At 40.6% G+C, this 22,350-nt stretch overlaps 1 non-coding gene across 1 annotated transcript; it reads left to right on the forward strand.

Moving 5' to 3' along the window:
• The first annotated feature begins 3,516 nt into the window (after window positions 1-3,516).
• On the forward strand, window positions 3,517-3,709 carry LOC144499387 (U2 spliceosomal RNA). The gene has a single exon (XR_013498848.1). It is a non-coding gene; the product is annotated as a U2 spliceosomal RNA (small nuclear RNA).
• The last annotated feature ends 18,641 nt before the right edge of the window (window positions 3,710-22,350 follow it).

The following is a 22,350-nucleotide window of genomic DNA, read 5'->3' on the forward strand; positions in this document are numbered from 1 at the left end:
AGTGCCCATGCCCAGTGGGCACCTTGGCACTGCCTATCATGCATCAGGCAGTGCCAAGGGAATGGGGCCTACGGGGCGATCGGTGGGGATGGGGGTCCTGCTGCCACTCTGCATGGGAATCAGTTGGGACTGGAGGGAGGCCAGCGATCAGGGCGGACTGGGGGAAGGGTTGGTCTGCCAGTATGGTCTGCCTCCCGTGGGGGTGGGGGGGGAGAGATCATCACTGATGGGGTGTGAGGGGCTGGAGATCGGGGTGCTCTGGGACGGGGGTGGGGGGTCGGGGATGCTCATGGGGGCCGCAATCAGGCCTTGGGGGGTGGGGGAGTGCAGCACTGCGAGGGTCCCGGGCTGGCCAGCAATTGAGCTGGCCAACAAACTGCAGGCTGACAGTTCGGGGCCATTGAGAATACGCAGAGGTGTGGAACTGTTAGACTCCAGTGTGAATAGGCCCCACTCCCCCGAGCTTTTAATGATATTCATGATTGTGACCTCTGCATTGCACAGAGTGTGGGAGATTCTAGTGTGAACTCCCACTGAAAAACAATCGTGATTTACACCGGTTTTCCCGCGAATTCAGCACTTACAACGTTTTTGGGAGAATCACCCCCAGTACATCTAGAAGAGGTTTAATGACAGAATCCTGACAACTGAAAGAAAAAAAAGAGATCATGTCACATTTTACATACATTGCACAAACTCAGGTATTTGATTAAAGTCATACCAACACAGATTGTGCTATTTGTCTCTAATGGTTTTTCTAATAGGCATTGTCAGCTGGTGAAGCAAGACAGGTTTCAAAATAAAAGCATATTTGGTGCCAAAGTGATATCATTTCATCATCATTCATCTCTGTTTCTACAATTTCTTTCAACTAGAATTCAAAAATAAGAGAAAATGGGGAATAACTACACAGCTAAAGGTTATTTTACAATAAATGCAGCATTTTCTGCCATCATTCAGAGAGATGGTCTTTTAGTTGAGCTTTTTGAGGGGTCTCATTTGGACTGTTCAATTCACCTGTAGACCTGTAAACCTGCCTACTTCAGGAATAATTTGCTGTTAACAGACAAGTAAATAATTAGCCTATTCATAAATGTTGTAGTTACTGAGGAAACTCCCAGTGATGTATTCTTATCGTAGGCTAATCATTGTCTTGCAGAAATTTATCGTTACTTCTTTAGCCCTATAATTGCTGCCCCTATTTATAAAATGCAAATTACTATTGGCTTCATCGATATTGATGCCAATTCAAACAACTGTATACAATATAACAATGAGTTCATTATTAACTTAAGTCCTATTTTTATATAAGCATGTCAAAACTACAACTGAGCGCAACTATTGTTGAACATGAGAATACCTTATGTAGTAATAAAAGCAAAATACTGCAGATGCTGGAAATCTGAAATAAAATTAGAAAATGCTGCCAGCTGGTCTGGCAGCATCTGTGGAGAAAAACAGAGTTAACATTTCAGTCTAAATGGTCCTTCTACCGAACCTTAATGTAATGTTTGTTGTAGGTTTAAAAGTTTATTCTTATCAGGGATCGTAATAGAAACATAGAAACATAGAAACCCTACAGTGCAGAAGGAGGCCATTCGGCCCATCGAGTCTGCACCGACCACAATCCCACCCAGGCCCTACCCCCACATATTTTACCCGCTAATCCCTCTAACCTACGCATCCCAGGACTCTAAGGGACAATTTTTAACCTGGCCAATCAACCTAACCCGCACATCTTTGGACTTTGGTAATAAAGGACCTTCTTGAAACCAAAAGAGAACATTCATCGCGATGCAGATTTTCTCATCTCTGGAAGCTTTGACTTTTTGTTTTCAACACTCCTGAATTTATCTTGGGGATTTTTTTTAAACTTATCTTTTCGTAGTGTCCCTTGCAAATGTTCTAACTAAATGAAAATTATGCCTTCCCATTAAATAATATTAAAAACAACCCAGTTAATCATTATAGCCATTGGTTCTGTCAGAAATTACAACCAAATAAAATTATTTATCTTTATCTGGAATGTACTGCATTAATCTTTGGTTTTATGTAGAATACTTACATTGTTAAGAAATTTGAATAAACTAACCCACATCTTGGCAGACTATCAATTGTGAACCAAAGTCCCCATATTGTAATATGTTAAGCATCATGGAATATAGGAAGAATAAAGGACAGTTAAAAGTTTGTGAATAGAGCTGGAGAAAAATTCAGTTACCTCAAGTGTGGTGATGAAAAGATTTGAGGCTGATGGACTTCTGTTTTGTTGACAGATCACACAGATAGACCAGAAACTAGATGACATCCTGAGCATGCTTAAAGACCAGCTTCCCATACAACAGCTGCAACATTCTTCAGGGTCTACATCGCCAACAATTAAACACCTTGTCCCCGCTTCAGAGACACCTGCTGTAAATTCAAAAGCATGAGGCCACATATTCATGTTTAAGCATCTGAGCTGATCAATGCCTCAGAGTGAAAACTGAGAGATTATGTCAGGCACTCTTCTCTTTAGATAATAAACTTGTGATGTACCTCTTTTGAAAAATGTATGTCTTTTCTGTAAACTTAGTCTTTTTTTGTAAAACTGTCTGCATCTATCTATACTATAGCTAATGTTCATCTTTTATTCTAAATCTGTTACCATAACAATTTAAAGACTTTTAAAGTTCTGAACATGAAGCTGACAAGAACCAAAGGAACGCTCAGATCCTCCACATTATTCAACAGCAACAGTGCTCTGTGATGGTTACTATATACAAGGCATTTACTTTACTGCTTTTTTGTCCTTGTTCAATCCACAGGAGTGGACAGGCAGAAAGAGAAACAGCAGAGGGAACAAAAGAGATAGCATGATAATGTAAGACTATTGCTAATTTTGAAATCCAGATTTTAAGAGTTGTGAAAGCTTTGGTCTAGTATAAGCTCGGCTAAACAAAATAATGAACATAAATTTGAAACAGTTAGATTTTTATAATGATATTTTTGACAGGTAAGATCATTTCATCTTTGCTTGGTTTTATGAATGAGAAATTTCAACTGCCCAGTTATATTGAAATGAGTAATGTCTTATATTTGCATAATTCACCAAGATAGAATAAATTCAGAATTCATTATTATAATTCGCAGTGTCACCAGAATTACATCTGCCTATTGTGGGGAACCATGTCAGGACCAGAGACAAGTGTTTGTTATAAAGAGATTGCAATAAGAATGGTTACAGTAGGGACATTCCAATGTAGCATGTTAACAATGTATAATGCATACAAATACAATACACTAATTTAATGAAGACCTCAGCTTTCAAATTTGAACAGCAGTAGAAAAATGTAGGAAATGTTCAGCTTTGTATAATAATGGACTCCTGGGCTGTCACAATCAAAGTGAATGGCAAATGTGTAAATAAACACATTAGTAAAGCTTACACTAAAGGATGTGTATTTGATCTAATTGTTTTCAAAGTGATGAAACAGTAACTCTTCTTGCCACCCATTTTTCTTCAATCGGCATTATATCACTTCTTGGCCTTTTGGCTAAGATTAAGTAGAGGATCAAGCATGAGATGTCCCTTTTGTGGGCACCATAAATTAGATACAATTTAATTTGAATTGATTTTTGGAGCAAGCAAGGAGATGGATAAGGAGCTTGCCCCATCCATTCTGCACATTGCCTTGTAACAATGAGAAAGGAATACAATTTAAAAATAAATTCAGTACTATTGTAACAATAATTGTCCAGCTGCTTTAAATGGAAGTCAATTGATAATTGACAGAATTGGTCTTCTTGGTGCTTTAAATAGAATTTTGGCCACAAAATTCAATGAGGCATAGAACTGCTTGGATGTGTTCTGGGAGCTGTGAGATCGTCAAGAACTGTGCTCCAGGATGATCTGACACCTTCAAGAGAAATGTCTTACAAAGTCCAAACACTTTGCTGTTCTGAGATACTGAAATCAATATCACCTTGGGCATAAAATTGTTGGCTCAATCACCTGCCCATTATAGAAACAGCCCAATTTTCATTTTGGAATTGTTTTGTGTCCACACTCCCAGATGATCTAGAACTTATATCTTTTAAATGTTTTACAACATACTTGTCAGGGTTACGGGCACAGGAAAAAAATATAAATATTTATGTTTGTATGCATACATGTACGATCACCAAAAATCATTGGCATGTTACAAATTGTGACAACTGAATTGAAATTAAAAACAGAAAATGCTCAAAATATTCAGCGGTTCAGAAAGTAGTTCTGTTCAGTCATAACACTTCTGTTCAGTCATAAAGTTTACAGTTTAATTCTCTGTCCCACTCTCTCATTGACCTCTCTCATTGGATTCCTACACTGTTCAAGCTTGAGGAACAGCACTTCATCCTTTTAAGCACTTTACAGCTTGTAGATTCAACATCTAATTCAACAATTCCAGATCATTACCCCATCCTCATTTTTGCCAGATGGCAGCTGTTGATGATGATTCTGCTTTAATGTCTCATTTAGATCATCTTTTGCTTCTTTATTTGTTATCCCCTTTTGCCTTTTGAGATTTAATCCTCCGACCTTCCTTTCCCCTTTCCTTTTGACCTTCCCCACGCATTCCCCCACCTCCCACCTGACATTTCTCTGCCTCTGTATTTGCTTAAAAACTACTACACCTTGTTATGGTTCAGATCAGAAACTCCGAAGTGTTTTATGCAGCCCACCTGAATCATAAGTTTTGCATTTTGAATTTGGCTAAGAGAAGCATGAGATGTTTCACTTCAGGTGTGGTTCAAAAGACCCATTAGGGAGCTTTTATCGAACAGTTTATTTAAGAATGTAGTTAACAAGTATAGTAAGAAAATTAGCAAGAACTTTTATCAATTACAAACAAGAAACAAAACAATCACTATAATGTATAACTCTTAATGAATATCTCTAATGTATTCCAATTAAAACCAAAACCCATAGACAACAAAAACCCTTTTCACAGGTTTAACAAAGCACAGACTAATGCTCACTTGATACTGGGATCGAGCTCCCTGGGTTGAATGTTGATTTTAAATGATCTTGAAAACTCAGAGCAGTTTGTAGTGGTATCGGCTCCCCAGAACCTCAAAGCACAGATTCTTTACTGCAGCCACCAAAACACAGATTCTTTACTGCAGAATGGCAATAAGCTGTGCTTTTAGCTAACTGGTAAAATTTTCAAAATAAAAAAGAGAAAGCAAGAGATTTATTTTCCAGCTTGCTTCTAAGACTGCCTCTAACCCTGCAGCCAAAACGAAACTGAAACATGACCTCATATCACCTGACTTGCCCAGTTTTTCTCTCCTCCCACAATAACATCATCTAAGGCTGTGATCATGATTTTAAAAATCCTCTTAAAGGTACACGAACAGCAAACCACCAACCTTTTCCAGTTCTAACTAAAGGAAACAGTAGTTAGCACTGCTGCCTCACAGTACCAGAGACCTGGGTTCGATTCTGGCCTTGGCTGATTGTCTGTGTGGAGATTGCACCTTCTGCCTGTGTCTGCGTGAGTTTCCTCTGGGTGCTCCGGTTTCCTCCCACCGTCCAAAGGTGTGTGGGTTAGATGGATTGGCCATGTTAAATTGCTCCTTAGTGCCCAAAGATGTGTAGGTTGGGTGGATTGGCCATTGTAAATGCACAGGATTGCAGGGTTAGGGCAGAGAGATGGGAGGGTTGCTCTTTTAGAGAGTCAGTGCAGACTCGATGCAGAAAGAGTCCCTCTAACTCAATGTAGGGATTCTAACTGACCTGAAACAATAATTGTTTCTCCCTCCACCAATGTTGCCCGACCTACCAAGTATTTAAAAAGGGTTGTAGAGATAAGCAAGAGAACAATGGACCAGTGAGTCTCACGTCAATGGTAGCGAAACTATTGGAGAAAATTCTGAAGCAGAGCATCCATCGCCACTTGGAGAGGCAAGGCTTGATTACAAATAGTCAGCAAGGCTTCATCAGAAAGAGGTCATGCCTAACAAATCTGATTGAATTTTTGAGGAGATGATCAGGTGTGTATCATAGAATCCCATAGTGCAAAAGGGGGCCATTCGGCCCATCAGTTCTGCACTGACAACTATCCCACCCAGGCCCAACCCCCTAACCCCACGTATTTACTCTGCTAATTCCCCTGACACTAAGGGACAATTTAGCATGGCCAATCAACCTAACCTGCACATCTTTGGATTCATCTTTGAACTGCCCATAGGAAACCCATGCAGAGATGGGGAGAATGTGCAAACTCCACAGACAGTGACCCAAGGCTGGAATTGAACCCAGGTCCCTGGCACTGTAAGGCAGCAGTATTAACCACTGTGCCACCATGCCGCCCATACTCATATACACACACACAGCAAATCCTAAAGAACAGCAATGCGCGAATAACCAGATAATCTGTTGATTGAGGGATAAATATTGACTAAGACATTATGGATATCCCCCCCTGCCAATTCTTCTATTAGATAGTACCATAGAATCTTTTCCATCCACCTGAGAAGGCAGATGGAGTCCTGGTTTAGCATTTCATATGAAAGACTGCAGCTCCAGCAGTGTAGCACTCATGAGCACATTGGAGTATCATTCTTCATTTTTGTGCTTAATAATTCTGTAACACATCTCTAGTCATGAATGAGTTAATGTAAAATATTACTTTAATTTGTTAGGACAGAGGAAGCTTGACTGGTAATAGCCTCTCAGCATGATCAACACATGATATTATGTTGTGCTTAGTACAATGGTCTTGTTTACACACGCACCTTTACAGCAGAGAGCCATCAGAAATTACTTTAATGTGGAGTGCATATATACATATTAAGTGAACTTCAAAAGTCCTTTTGATCTTTGCACACGCTGTTATGAGCTAATAACAAGGCTACAGGTGCTATATCAAAGTGCAGAGAATCGATTGAGTGCAAACCATTTCAAAGAGAACAAAGATTACAAAATACAAGAAATACATAGATATGCCGAAACACTAGCTACCTTCTGTAAGAAAATCTAAAGGAAATCTATTTTATGTACATATTTGTGTGTGTGAACATGGGAAATGCATGTGATAAAATATTGAAAAATAAGTTATAATGGCTTATGAGACTTAATAAACAATGAAAAAATTGGTTGACCAGCATTAAAAATGGTGAAAAAATGTTTGATAAAAATCGGAATATTTCCCCTTTGCGAGCACATAAACAAAAGCCACACATACAATGCATGCATCGACCAGGAGACCTGAGGTTTGCCCAAAATTGTGCCTCAAACCTCATTATAGTAATTTGATAATACCCATTTTAAGGGTTGCAACCTGCTGGCCTTAAGGTAAGAGGGATGAAAGGAAACTGGGAGGTGGCTGAAATTGGGCCTGCAGCAGGCTTCTGAGAGCAGTGGAACCAGTAGGAGCATTTCCGCTTCTGCTGTTTCCACAGGAACATTCTTTTTAAAAAATTTACATTTTAGTTACACTGACTGCTTAGGCTGCTACGATTGCTTAAGAATTGTGAGGGGTACTATTTATTTCAGGGATCCTAAAAAGACATTAGGTCCCTTATTTGCATTTGTAAAGGGCCTAACACCTGTTTTAGATGTTGCCACAGGTGCCTGGGCAGCTGCCTTTGCCATAGGCATTGGATGTTGCTCCTTGAAACTGGCCCTTGTGACGCCCATTTTACAATGATAAAACCAGATCCAATTTTTGCCCCTAATGTCTTCTCTTTGTCATCTTAAAGCCATGAGGTTGCTTCTGTTGTCCTTAAATGTAGCACTTACAGTCAACCTCTAACCCTAAAGTGTTCCAACCAGCAGATGACACAGTCACAACTGTGGTAATCAATTAAATCATTTGGGTCAAAGATTACGAAAGAAAGCGGAGTTAAAACAAGAAACAACTTAAAGTGAAATCTGTGACATGTTCATTTCCATTTATTTTCCTTTGGTGGCATTTACATTAGCTGTATCATAGGTAGAAAACTTGTATTAAAACTAAAATGTTGATATATACATTAATATATGCAAACAGGTGGTCACAGCCAATCAAATGATAAACACAACAGCTGAATGTATAAAGCACTAATGTGTTCCTTAAATATCAAAATTCCATAAACAGCTGAGACGTCTGTCTTTGTTTAGGAATTCAATGAATTCTGCATCAATTCTATTTGAAAATATGGCTCAGCAGCTTTTTTGGACAGGAGGTGCAGTGCCTACCTCGTGAGCAGATGGCTAACAGATTCAAATTCCTGTTGATTGAGTCCTACGGTTGGTCGGAGTAGCTCTTTGCAAGTTCTGAACCTAGCTGCTAAATGGAAGGGAGAATAGCAGGCCTGAGATTTTCAGATATGCACTGATTGTGAGCTCCACACTATCATCATGCAAATGGACAATTCCTAAATCTTTTTCCTACCTCCTACAATTATTGATGTGATATTATTTCAACCTTCTAAGATTTCAGATTTGTTTTAATTTTTCAATTGCCAAAATTATCTGAGTTAACATAGTTAAAACTCCAATTTAGAAGTGAACAATTAGCAAATTAAAATTTGCAACTGAGAGAATTGATAAACAGATTGCAACAATGTGGAGAAACAGAAATTCCTCAATTAAGAAACACTTAGGCTGAAATTCTCTGATGTCTTTCGCCCTGCCACCGCTCCCAGCAAGAACGGAGAATTTGGTGCTCAGCCAAATCTCCATTCACAGCAGTGGGACCAGCGAATCCCAGCCGTGGGCGAAGTCAGAAAATCTAGCCTTAACAAACAGACTGCATAAAACCTTCAGAAGATAGTCTTTTAGATCTTGACAAGGCATTTGATTCATTAGCATGGAGACTTTGCTCAAGACACACGACAGTGTGGATTTAAGCAAATGTGATTTCTTTACTAAAAAGATTACAGAGATTTTATGGCACATAAATAGGCTCAAACAGTCCATGCTGGGATTTATGCTCTGCTCGGGCCTTGTCCCATCTTTTCTCACCTAAATCTACCATGGTAACCATCTATTCCTTTCTCTATCATATGCTTGTCTAGATTCCCCTTAAATGCATCTATACTATTTGCTTTAACCACTTTGGGTAACAAGTTCCACGTTCTTAACACTCTTTAGATGAAGTTTCTTGAATTCCTTATTGGATTTCTTCGTGATTGACTTACACTGATGGCCTCTAGTTATTCTCTGCCTTACAAGGGGAAACATTCTCTCTATGTCCACTTTATCAAGACATTTCATAATTTTAAAGGCATTCATTAGATCATTCCTCAGTCTTTTTTCAAGATAGATGGGTTCCAGCCTGTCAAAGCTTTCCTGATATGAATACCCATACATTTCTGGTAACATCTTTGTAAATCTTCTCTGCATCCTCTCCACTGCCTATATTTTTTTTATAACATGGTTACCAGAACTGCATGTAATGTGGTCTAACCGATGTTTGATAGTGTAGTATAACATCCCTACTTTTTGATTCTACCCCTCTAACAAGAAGACCAAGTATTTGGTTTTCTTCTTTTGTAACCTTGCTATCCTGTGATGCAACTTTTAACATTTGGTGTATTTGTACCCCGAGATCCCTTTGCTCCTAACCTCTCCTGGTCTAGTACCTTCCAAGTAAAATGTGACCTCCCTATTCTTCATTCCAAAAGATACTACTTCACATTTACCTTGTTGAACTTCATCTGCCAAGAATTTGTCCATTCTGAACATTTATTAACGTCCTCCTATAATTTGTTGCTTTCTTCCTCAGTATTGACTAGCCCCCTGTAATTTGTCATCTGCAAATTTAGAAATTGTGTACTAAATCTTCTGGTCTCTGGATCGTCAGACAGGGTGAACAACTGAAGATGCACATCAAGACCCTGAAGATGTCCTGATGTGTGGACGAACTTGGCAATTGCCCAAGAAACTTAAACTTTTGAAGAACAATTCCCCTGGTCCCCTGGTCTCAGACCCTTCGTCTCTGAGTTAGAGTTTGGACAGATCATTGGCACTTGCCTCGATAGTTATCCTGGAAAATATTCAACAGATTAAATTCCGAGCTTAATATTTGTGTAACTACATAACTGACACCCCCAATTCTCCCAACTTCTCTGCCTGACTACTGCCCCCCTCCCACAGCTCCCCAACCGGATAGTCCCCTGACCCTCCTGAATCTATCCTCCAACCTGATCATACCTCCACCTCTCGATCTGACTTCTCCCCTGACCATTTGACGAGCCCCTCAGCCCAGCTACCGCCTAACTACTCCCCACAACTATCCTAACCTAACCCCCAAGTACACCTTGAGCACCTGACAACCACTCTAACTGAACTACCCCTGACCTGATCTGACTACTCCTCCAGACTTCCCCTAAACACCTAACAAATCCCCCAATCGAGCTAACTCCCAACCCAAAGAAAACCCTCCCCAACTGCTCTCCCAATCGAACACTACTACACCCCGACATAACCACCTCTCCCCACCTCCCGAGGACCTAACCAACCCAACTTATATAATTATCCCTCCCGACCCAACTACCCATTCACTTGCTTACTCATCTATCCACTTACCCAACTGCCCACCTCACTCAGCCTACCCACCCAGCCCACCTAACCCACTGTCTCACCTACCTACCTAGTGACATCAGCTATCTAGCCACCCTAACCATTTATCCAGACTACCCACTTATCCATCTACATACTTACCCACCCACTCCAGTAAATACCTCACCCACCTACCCATTCACTCACTCATTCATTGACTGAATGTTTAAATTTATCATAAAGAAGCTAGTGTTGTAAAAAGTGTCCTATCTTCCCCTGACTCTACTTTGCTCCATTGGAGTTCTCCAATGAACTCTGCACTGAGCATTTTTGTGATCAGAAATTACTGGAAGAAATGCACAACAGTGTCGGGTTGAGGGAATTTAGGAGTGCAGCAGCAATCTGCTTGTCCTTTCCATTGCTCAAAAAATTTGGGCCTGTGTATTTAGAGTCATAGATTGATTCCAAAGTTCAAAAATAAAGGGCAGCATATAGGCACAGTTGTTAGCACTGCTGCCTCACAGCATCAGGGACCCAGGTTTGATTCTGGCCTTGGGTGACTGTGTGGAGTTTGCACTTTCTCCCCGTGTTTGCGTGGGTTTCCTCTGGGTGCTCAGGTTTCTTCCCACATCCAAACATGTGCAAGTTAGGTGGATTGCCATGCTAAATTGTCCCTTAGTGTTGAAGTTGTGTAGGTTAGGAGGATTAATGGGGTTACTGGGATAGGGCAGGGGGTCAGCCTGGGTAAGATGCTCTGTTGGAGATTTGGGCCAAATGGTCTCCTTCTGCACTCTAGGTATTCTCTGTTGTGATAGAAAAATCATGTGAATAGCAGTGGTCACAGCACTGATCCTTGCAGCACACCACTTTCCACCTTCTGTCACTTTGAATAACTATCGTCTAATCCCACTTTCTACTTTCTGTCTTGAAGCCAGTCAGCAATCCATTCTGCACTTGTCCCCAACTCCACAGTACAGAATCATAGAATCTTTACCGTGTAGGAAGCCATTCGGACCACCAAATGTGTACTGGCTCTCTGAAAGAGTATTCTACCTAATCCCACTCCCTTGCTTTTCCCCGTAACCTTGCACAGCCTTATTCATTCATCTATTAGGGGCACCTTATTGAAGGACTTTAGAAAATCCAAATGATATCTACTACATTACCAAAATCTACTCTCTTTGTAACCTCCTCAAAGAATTCAATAAAGATGGAATCATAGAATTATAGAATTCCTACAGTACAGAAGAGGTCATTCGGTCCATCGAGTCTGCACCGACTCTTTGATAGGTCATCTTATCCAGACCCAGCCCTGCCCAATCCCTGTAACCCCACATATTTACCTCATTAAGCCACCTAACCTACACATCTTGGGACACTAAAGGGTAATTTAGCATGGCCAATCCACCTAACCTGCACATCTTTGAACTGTGGGAGGAAACCAGAGCACCTGGAGAAAACCCACGCAGACACGGGGAAAATATACAAACTGCATACAGTCACCCAAGGCCAGATTTGAAACTAGGTCCCTTGAGCTGTGAGGCAGCAGTACTAACCACTGTGCCAGTGCAGGTTGGTATAAATATATGTTGTTGGTGGGGGTCAAACAAAATTTTCCCTTTTGTAAAAGTGAACTTAAATTTATTTAAAATTGTGATTTTTTTTCCAACTTTAAATCAAAAATGGGGTCTGCAATTAAAAAAATAGGTGCCTTGTGAAAGATTTTGATCATTTGGAGTTTTGCATTAGCAACTGGTGTTTTCTATGCCCACTTGTGCAACAAACCAGTTATTACAATTTTATTTCTTCATTGACATTTTGTCTAGCATTGAACATTAATTATCTCGATGCGACATTGACATTCATTGAAAATAAGATATTAGTTTGGGGCGCATCAGAAAAGGTTATGCAGCACCAGTATCTGTTTGCTATTCCCTCTAGTGAACCTACAAATCGCAAACAACCCAAACAAGAGACGAAAGATTTTTTTAAAGATCAGAGTAGGACTTAACTATTGTTAGCTATTGTCCATTAATCGAGCGTTAGCAAGGTCATCCGAACAGTGCTAAACGCCGCAGCCAGGATTCATAAAGCTGAACCCTGTGGGTTTCATTTACTGTGCAAATTGTTTTATTATAACCACCCGTTTAAGCAATAAGACTCTCAGGTGTGCATGGTTCCGGAATAATACGTAACTATAGCCCAGATAAAAATCAGCACCATTTCTTCACTTTGAGGGCGTGAATGCAGGTCATTTAATTGCTGGCATCACAGACTCTTACGTTGGCAGATACTTCATAGAATATTGGGAGCTTCAGGGATCTATCAGGGACGTACTGTAAAACCTGTCGAAATTAATTCTGCTTTCATACTTTCTTACCTTCTCTACAATAGACTAGGGCCTGACTTACTGACTGATTTTATTTTGTAGAATCGCGGGTACAGCCTGCAGAACCCCCTCTAGCAGTGGATCTGATTGGTTTTGTTACGCTGAGTGATCTGTAACTGAGCCAATCAAGATGTGGCACTTTGTGGTGAAAGTCTTCCTGGCAGTTGTTCAGTGTAACGCCAAATGCACTCAGCAGTGCTGACACACGCTCGCCATTTGTTAGCTTGCTGCAAGATGGTACATTTAATTTTTTTGACACAGAGCAGCAGTTGTTCCAACTTCAAGTATGTTTTAAGGCTTGACTAGACGGGGCCTTGGAACTGATGTTCTGAATTTCACTACAGACATTTCTGCCTGACTTTGTGTTTTGCGGGACTTGAACAGCAAACAGAAGAGACAGTTCAAAATTTCTTGCCTTATTTACGGGTTTGAATTTAGTATACTCCATGCAATGCGCCGCAATACAGAGAGAGGGCAATGTTAGCAGTGATAAATGAATACAAGGACATTTCAAGTTTCAAACAATAGCTGCAAGTGGCTTTTTGCCTGTTTAACCGTAAATTTCGCATAACTTCAATTTCCTTTGCTTTACAATTTATTTAAGTGCTGTCCCACATCACTTTAAGAACACCGGTTTGGCTGTTATTTTTCATTATTCTTTCATGGGATGCGAGCATCACTGGCTAAGCCAGCATTTATTGCCCATCTCTAATTGCCCTTGAGAAGATGGTGCTGAGTGAGCTGCCTTGTGATATCGGTACACCCATAGTGCTGTTAGGGAGGGAGGTCCAGGAATTTGACTCAGTGACAGTGAAAGAATGACAATATAGTTCCAAGTAAGAGTTTTAACAACACCAGGTTAAAGTCCCAACAGGTTTATTTGGTAGCAAATACCATTAGCTTTCGGAGCGCTGCTCCTTCATCAGATGGAGTGGAAATCTGCTCTCAAACAGGGCACAGAGACACAAAATCAAGTTACAGAATACTGATTAGAATGTGAATCCCTACAACCAACCAGATCTTAAAGATACAGACAATGTGAGTGGAGGGAGCATTAAGCACAGGTTAAAGAGATGTGTATTGTCTCCAGACAGGACAGCCAGCAAGTCCAGGAGGCAAGCTGTGGGGGTTACTGATAATGTGACATAAATCCAACATCCCAGTTTAGGCTGTCCTCAAGTGTCCACACGAGTGATGTGAAAACAGGGTGATGTGAAGACAGGAATTCATCTCCACAAGAACTGTGCAATGGTCACTCCTACCAACACTGTCATGGTAATTGGGTTTTTGTGTCCTGTCCAAAAAAAAGCAGGACAAATCCAACCCAGCCAATTATTGCCCCATCACTCCTCTCTCGATCATCAGTAAAGTGATGAAAGAGATCATTGACAATCCTACCAAGTGGCACATTTTTGGAAATAACCTGCTTACAAATGCTCAGTTTTAATTCTATCAAGGCCAATCAGCTCCAGCCCTCATTACAGCCTTGGTCTAAAACATGGATAAAAGAACTGAACTCAAGGCGAGGTAAGATCCATTTGTGACAGAGAGATTGGCGAGGATGAGGTCAAGTAGGTTTTCCCTCTTGTTGGCTCTCTCAGCACCTGCTTCAGATCTAGACTAGCAGCTAAGTCCTTTAGGACTGGGCCAGCTCGGTCAGTAATGGTGTACCAAGCCTTTCAGTGATGGATACTGAAGTCCCTCACCCAGATTACATTCTGTGCCTCTGCCACCCTTAGTGCTTCTTCCAAGTGGTGTGTTGAACATGGAGGAATACTGATTCACCAGATGTGCAGGGGGTGGGGGGAGGGGGAAGAATAGCTGATAACCAGCAGGAGGCAGGAGATTTACTTGCCCTTAAAAGCAAAGTATAGTGGATGCTGGAGTCTGAAACAAAAACAGAAAATGCTTGAAAATCTTAGCAGGTCTGACAGCATCTGTGGAGAGAGAACAGAGCCAACATTTGAATCATCCAGACTCGAAACGTTAGCTAAGATTTTCCAGCATTTTCTGTTTTTCATTTACTTGCCCATATTTGATTTATTATTGTTACATGTATTAGTGAACGATGAAAAGTATTGTTTCTTGCGTGCTATACAGACAAAACATATGGTACTTTGAGAGGGAAAGGAGAGGGTGCAGAATGTAGTGTTACAGTCATAGTTAGGGTGTAGAGAAAGATCAACTTAATTCAAGGTAGGTCCATTCAAATGTCTGATGGCAGCAGGGAAGAAGCTGCTCTTGGTTGGTACATGTCCTCAAACATTTGTATTGTTTTCCCGACGGAAGAAGGTAGAAGAGAGTATGTCTGGAGTCTATGGGGTCCTTGATTATGCTGGCTGTCAATGGATGGGAGACTGGTTTGCGTGACGGACTGAACTTCGTTCACAACTCTGTAGTTTTTTGCAGTCTTAGACAGAGCAGGAACCATATCAAGCTGTAATACAACCAGAAAGAATGCTTTCTATGGTGCATCTGTAAAAGTTGGAGAGGGTCGTAGTCGACATGCCAAATTTCCTTAGCCGCCTAAGAAAGTAAAGCAAAGTAAAGTTTATTTATTAGTCACAGGTAAGGCTTACATTAACACTGCAATGAAGTTACTGAGAAATTCCCTGTGAAAGTGTTACTGTGAAAGTAGAGGCATTGGTGGACTATCTTAACTATAGCGTCGGTATGGAGGGATCAGTACAGGTTGTTGGTGATCTGGACACCTACAAACTTGAAGCTCTTGACCATTTCCAGTTTGTCTCCATTGATATATCATAGAATCGTAGAATCATAGACGGGGCATGTCCTCCACTACACTTCCTGAAGTCGATGATTATCTCCTTTATTTTGTTGACATTGAGGGAGAGATTATTATCGTCACAGCAGCTCACCAGATTCTCCATCTCTTTCCTGTACTCCATCTCATCATTGTTTGAGATCCAGCTTGCTATGGTGGTGTCATCAGCAAACTTGAAAATCGAATTGGAGGGGAATTTGGCCACACAGTCATAGGTGCATAAGGAGTACAGTAAGGGGCTGAGGACACAGCCTTGTGGGCACCGGCGTTGAGGATGATTGTGGAGGAGGTGTTGTCACCTATCCTTACTGATTGTAGTCTGTGGATTAGGAAGTCTAGGATCCAGTCGCAGAGGGAGGAGCAGAGCCCCAGGCCGCAAAGTTTGGGGACGAGTTTTGTAGGAATAATAGTGCTGAAAGCTGAGCTGTAATCAATAAATAGGAGTCTGACATAGGTGTCCTTGTTATCTAGGTGTTCCAGGGTTGAGTGTAAGGCCAGGGAGATGGCATCTGCTGCAGACCTGTTGCGGTAATAGGTGAACTATATTGGATCCAGGCAATCTGGGAGGCCGGAATTGATTCATGCCATGACTAATGTTTGACCTCGTGCCATGAGATTTCAATCAATGTTGAAGATTCACAGAGCTACTCCCTTTTGACTGTGTACCACTGCGCCATGACTTCTGGTGGGTCTGTCCTGTTATGGGATAGGACATGAGGGAAGGCTTGTGGATGTAGTTTATATGGATTTTAGTAAGGTGTTTGACAAGTTCCCACGTGACAGACTGGTACACAAAGTAAAATCACATGGGATTCAGAGTGGGCTGGCTAGATGGATACAGAACTGCTTTGGTCATAGAAGACAGAGAGTAGGGGTGGAAGGGTGTTTTTCAAGTAATGGCTCAAGTAATAACATGTTGTCAATCAGCCACATGATTGCTGAAAGAAATTCACTTGTAGCTGCAGCATTTTGAATATGAAGTGTTATTATTCTAATTTATGACAACCAGAAGACATAAGAGTGTGAAATCCCCACCATGAGGTGTATAGTCACCTTTTAAAAATATACAGGTACGGAATGTTCGACTTATGCTTTCTCAAAATATCAAAACACGGCAGCCCAGGGATTAGAGGTTTATGCCTTTTGTGACTGAGCATAGAGTGAGTGACCTGGATGGCTACTAAAGTATAGGTATAACTCTGGCATGCCAGTTGTAGATTATATTTCATAATGGCTCATTAAAAGCCATAATTAAAAGTTAGCTAATAAAAGGAAATATATAAGTCTTTCATCTAGAATGCACTTATGCTTGTCTCTGCCACGTTTGCACAATTCCCTAAAATGTTATGATAAAGCAACTGAACCACAGCCAAACACATAGGAAACATACATATCAGCAGCACCAAAGCGTCAATGAAAAACTATGAATGATGTATAAAAACATCAATGAGCAGTTAACAAATGTTATCAAATTTGAACCGACTGTAGGACACCATCTTAAATTCATCATGAGGTGAAAAACTTAGTACTGGAAATATGATTTGTAACATTATAGACAAAAAATGCATAATTTACGGGAGATTATTCAACTTAAATATAATATAGAATATTTTTTAAAGTTTTCTTTTTTCTATGTTTCTAAGTTTTCTTTGAGGCTTGTGCATTGCTGAATTCATGTTGCTTCCCATGACTGTCATTCTCAGCAATGGGAGTTTCCAGTGTGCAACTCTGCCAACAAATCCCATATTTTTTTATGGTTTCCAGAAAGGCCAGCTATTCACAAAATGTGCTCGGACTTTGTGTTTGTAAACCCACCCTTCCCTTCACGCTCTCTTGCCAGTGATAGAGAAGGCCTGGCAGCACAAAGTCAGGAAACCAATATCGGAACTTTGAAAGTAAATACAAATTTGATCATTTTTGGATTAAAAACATGAAAACATTCTGCAGTTGTTTATTAAATGGAGACATATGTTTGTGTACTGTTCCATACATAAATTTATGTCACTCTTCCTGGCACTTACCTCACTCTCAAAAATACTATCCTTTTTATTGCCAATATACAGTCCCAACTTTCAGTATCTGCGCTTCCTAAACACCTCCTCATTACCTATAAAGCTGATCAGCAATCAAACTCACTAGCACTTTGCATCCTCCCTATCATATAGACCATGCCACTGAGCAAAATAATTATGCATTTGCATGGTTCTCAGCTACCCTTTTCTCCAGTGCTACATTCAGAGATTTATTTATTTAACTGTGTTTATCTACCTGCAAAAAAGTATTTAATTTTCCAGTGTCTAACTTAAAAAAACAGTATCTCACCAATTATTTTCTAAATACTTTTACTGTGCACTCCTCCCCAGTCTTGCAAACCACAACAAAGAACCTCCACACCATAATAGCCTTCATCAACTCCCTGTGGGAATGCCGCAGGGTATAGATTAGTATATACTCATTAAATTTGACTCATCCAGTAACAAAAATATAAACCATTCTTCTAAATAAGTAATTTCTTGTGTTAATGTGTAATTTTTGGCCTAAACTTTGCAAGTATGTCCCAGCAGTGAGGTCTCTCATCCACCATTAGCTCATATCAGAACATTGCGGGTTTGTGCTCAGAAAATCTATCTTCACTTTGCATATTCTCCAGTTGAAAGTGGCATGATGGCACAGTGGTTATTGCCAGATATGACATAGATAAAGAGCAAGTCTCCCTCTACCAGCCCCAAGGGTTACAGCTGTTAAGTTTTTCATTTCCTATTTTCCACACCCACCTTGCCATGATATCTTTTAGCAATTACACCAATTATAATGCAGACACGCAGACTAGGAACCAGATTGATAATAACCCATCCAACCCTTTAAATCAGAATACTTAAACAGTCAGTAAAGAGACATTTTATTCACAAAGTAGGAGCTGGATTTCAACTTAGGATCTGGATGTGAATGGTCATTAAATAATCCATTAATTAAAATAAACTTGAATGGGCCATTCTTCTTCACAGTATTTACTGTGCTTGCTCGTAGTCAGTAACATTCAATAAAATGCCAGTGTCAACATCTCAAATGTCTTGCTAATACTGTTACACCATCTCATCATGCTGTTGAAGATGCAGCAAGAAAACAGAAAAGATTTACCTACAAGGAGGGATGATAAAGGCAGCATGGTGGCACAGTGGTTGGCACTGTTGCCTCACAGCGCCAGGGAGCCAGGTTCAACTCCAGCCTTGGGGACTGTCTGTGTGGAGTTTGCACATTCTCCCCGTGTCCTCCAGGTGCTCCAGTTTTCTCCCACACTCCAAAGGTGTGCGGGTTAGGATGATTGGCCATGCTAAATTGTCCTTTAATGTCAGCGGACTAGCAGGGTAAATACGTGAGATTATGGGGATAGAGCCTGGATGGGATTGTTGTCGGTGCAGGTTCGGTGGGCCAAATGGCTTCCTTCTGCACTGTAGGGATTATATGATACACATACCACTGTTCTGTTCCTACCTGTTCCTGATCCCTCCCCAACCAGGTCCCCACCCACACCCTGTGCAGCCCCCAATACCCCCAACTCTGATCTACTGCCCCTCACTCCACTTCAGGATTAAACACCTCCATTACTTACCTCAATTATACCTACCCCACCACCCAAACCCCCAGCCCCCCAATCTGATCACCACCCCAAACCTCCAATCACCGCCCCTTTAAATTGCCACCACACCCCTCTGGACAGACTAATATATCTCACAGATACCAAAATATAAAAATAATTATTATTGATTAATGGAGTTTCTTATTCTTCCAATAAAAAAGGAATAATGGGAAATGGAATATACAATTCATCTCTGTATTTTGTGATAGTTCAGACTGAGGAACCAGTTCATCTGCACTTCCTCTGCTTTTGTTGATTATACGGGTCTGTATAATGAAGTGTGAGATTTTACAGGCTGAGAGAGGAGTTCTTGTGTTTTTGTGATAGCTCCCAGAACAAAAGTAAGTTCTGTGGTCATACGATTTGTAGCAGCCTTTTTTGGTCTAGTGGAAAGTACATTTTTAAAAACATAACGACGGAATAAAGTTATGGATTTCTTTTCATGTTGCATGGACTCAACATACAGTTTAAAACCTACCTCTTTGATCAAGCTTTCAGTCATCAGACATAATATTTTTGTGTGTGTATCAGTGTCGTATTTTTTTTAATTATGTTCCCATTAAGTGCCTTGGGAGGTTTCATTACATTAAAGGTACAATATAAATATTAGTTGTTGATACCTATAGGAGTCTGCAATGTCCTGGGAGACTGGTCAGTGCTACAATTGCTCTCTTACTCTGTCTGTTGGCAAGAAGGTGCTGATTTCTTCAGACAGGAAGGAGGTTGCTAACCAATTTGATACAACTCTGCAAAGAAAGCTGAGAGGTGCAAATAGTGTCCTCTTGTAGTCATCTGTGATTTTAAAAAAAGCTAAGGGAAGTGGTGACTGACAGCGATGAAAAATTATGGCCCTCTGTTCCAGGAGGTATTAGGTAGCTGGTACGCTGCAAGCTGCGTAGGTCAGAAACAGCTTCCTCCTGCTGTTCCAACAGTAAACTAACTCTGGGCTGAAATACCCTGTGGGCTGGATTAGGCCTTCTACAAGTAATGTCCCTCACGTGCTGCCTTCTAACAAATCCAGCTGCTGATTGTCCTGATTATTCAAGCTGCTTCTGCTTGAATAGAACTGGTTTCTCAATCTGAGGTAGTGATGCAAAAACCATGATAAACAGTGAGTGCTAAATATGGATAAGCAAGGGAGGGGAAATGTCAGAAAGAAACAAAGTAGCTCAGAACTATCTTGGAAATGCACTACTCACAACGGCAGATATCTTAATGTCCTGTGTGCATGCAGGAGGTGCCTGTTTAAATTCAGCCTCAAGTTAGTTTGTGAAACCAATGTTGCTGGTTGCTGGGCAGGAATTCTGACCCCATTGTAATCCAAATTACATAATCAGACCCTCTAGTTGAACTAATTCCTCAGGGACCTGTCTGCTTCTGGTATATTCTGATCTGTATCAGCTCTGGAGTTAAGATCGTGGTCACAAGATTTCTGGTAAGAATGGGGCAGCACACTTTAGCTGCTCACATACCCCATTCCGAAAAGTAGGTTGAGTTAAAATCATGGTCATATATTTACATTGTAAGAAGAAAGTTCACCTACAGAATAACATTAAACCTTTTGAATGAGATCATTGTATTGGAAAATAATCCAAACCATAAATTAGTTCAAATGATTAAATTTTTACTGCTCATCCACACAGTCTCATCTCAGTTGCTTAGATCCACAAAATACTCAAGGATAACCCTTTTCACATTTGGGGATTTTTGACAATTCTTTTCATCTTGGGAAGGATTTGGTAATCAGTTGTGTTTAGTGTTATGTTTCAAATCAAGTAAATTTTACAGGTTTAAATATAAAGCCAAGTTGCAGGCATTGAAGACGTATATTACTGCCAGATGAATCCATTTGTGGAATGTTGCAACACATTCCAAACACTCCTTTTCACTAGCAGCACTTTTCTCACATGCTACTCTCACTACTCTTTCCTCACATCACACAAACTTAATTTTACATTCAGCACTTCACTATCCAATTCCCTCTTGATTCTTCTACATCTCTACAAATTCATTACAAGCCCCATATATCTACCTCCACTCACCTCAACACACAGTAGAGATAATTTTGACTTTAGTAGATAATGTAAAAAAGGCTATTGCTGAACAGCTCTGCTATCAATCTCTCCCATCTTTTTGAAAAAATATACTTTATTCATAAAATATCCAAAAGAAACATGACAAAACATTTCAAATTGTCATAACAAGAAAGTGCAATAATATTCATATTTTCTACACAGATCATGGTGCACTCTGAGGTGCTTCAGTACAATGAGGATAACATTACAAACATTTCAAAATCATCATTGCAGGAAGTGCAATGATATTCAAATTATCTATGTAGGCCATGTTGCACTTGAGGTACTTCAACACAGTTGCATTTACTATATATAGCAAAAAACAAACTTACAGTCTGAGGGGTTCCTACATGACTACCAGTCCCTCGCTGTGGTATGACTCAAAGGCCTTAAACACTGGCTTTTTCCCATAGCACCTTGGCGGCAGCTACCCCAAGCTTGAGTTCATCCGTCAGCACATAGTCATGGATCTTGGAACGTACCAGTCTACAACATTTGGGTAAGGACAATTCTTTGCACTGGAAGATCAACAAGTTTTGGAGAGACCAAAGAGCATCTTTCACCGAGTTGATGATCCTCCAGCAGTGGTTGATGTTTGTCTCAGTGAGAATCTCTGGAAACAGCCCATAGAGCACAGAATCCTGCATCACAGAGCTGCTCAGAATGAAACTCAACAAATACCACTCTATCTCTCTCCAGACCTTCTTTGCAAAGACACATTCCCCAAGGAGGTGTGCAACCACCCCTTCCCGCACAGTAGCCAGTTTGTGGGCAGTGTGTGGTGGCACAGAGAGTTTGATTCTCACCACCAACCAAGCTAGGTCTTGGTGATTGTTTGAAAAGGCTGGTGATTCTGCCAAATTACTTGGACAGTGTGTTCAGGAAACCTTTCCAAGTTAAACGGCACGGTCCAACTACCTGGACCATCCAGAGTAACATGGCCAGACCCAA

This window comes from Mustelus asterias, chromosome 9 (genome assembly GCF_964213995.1).
Source record: "Mustelus asterias chromosome 9, sMusAst1.hap1.1, whole genome shotgun sequence".
In the NCBI taxonomy this organism is placed as follows: Eukaryota; Metazoa; Chordata; class Chondrichthyes; order Carcharhiniformes; family Triakidae; genus Mustelus; species Mustelus asterias.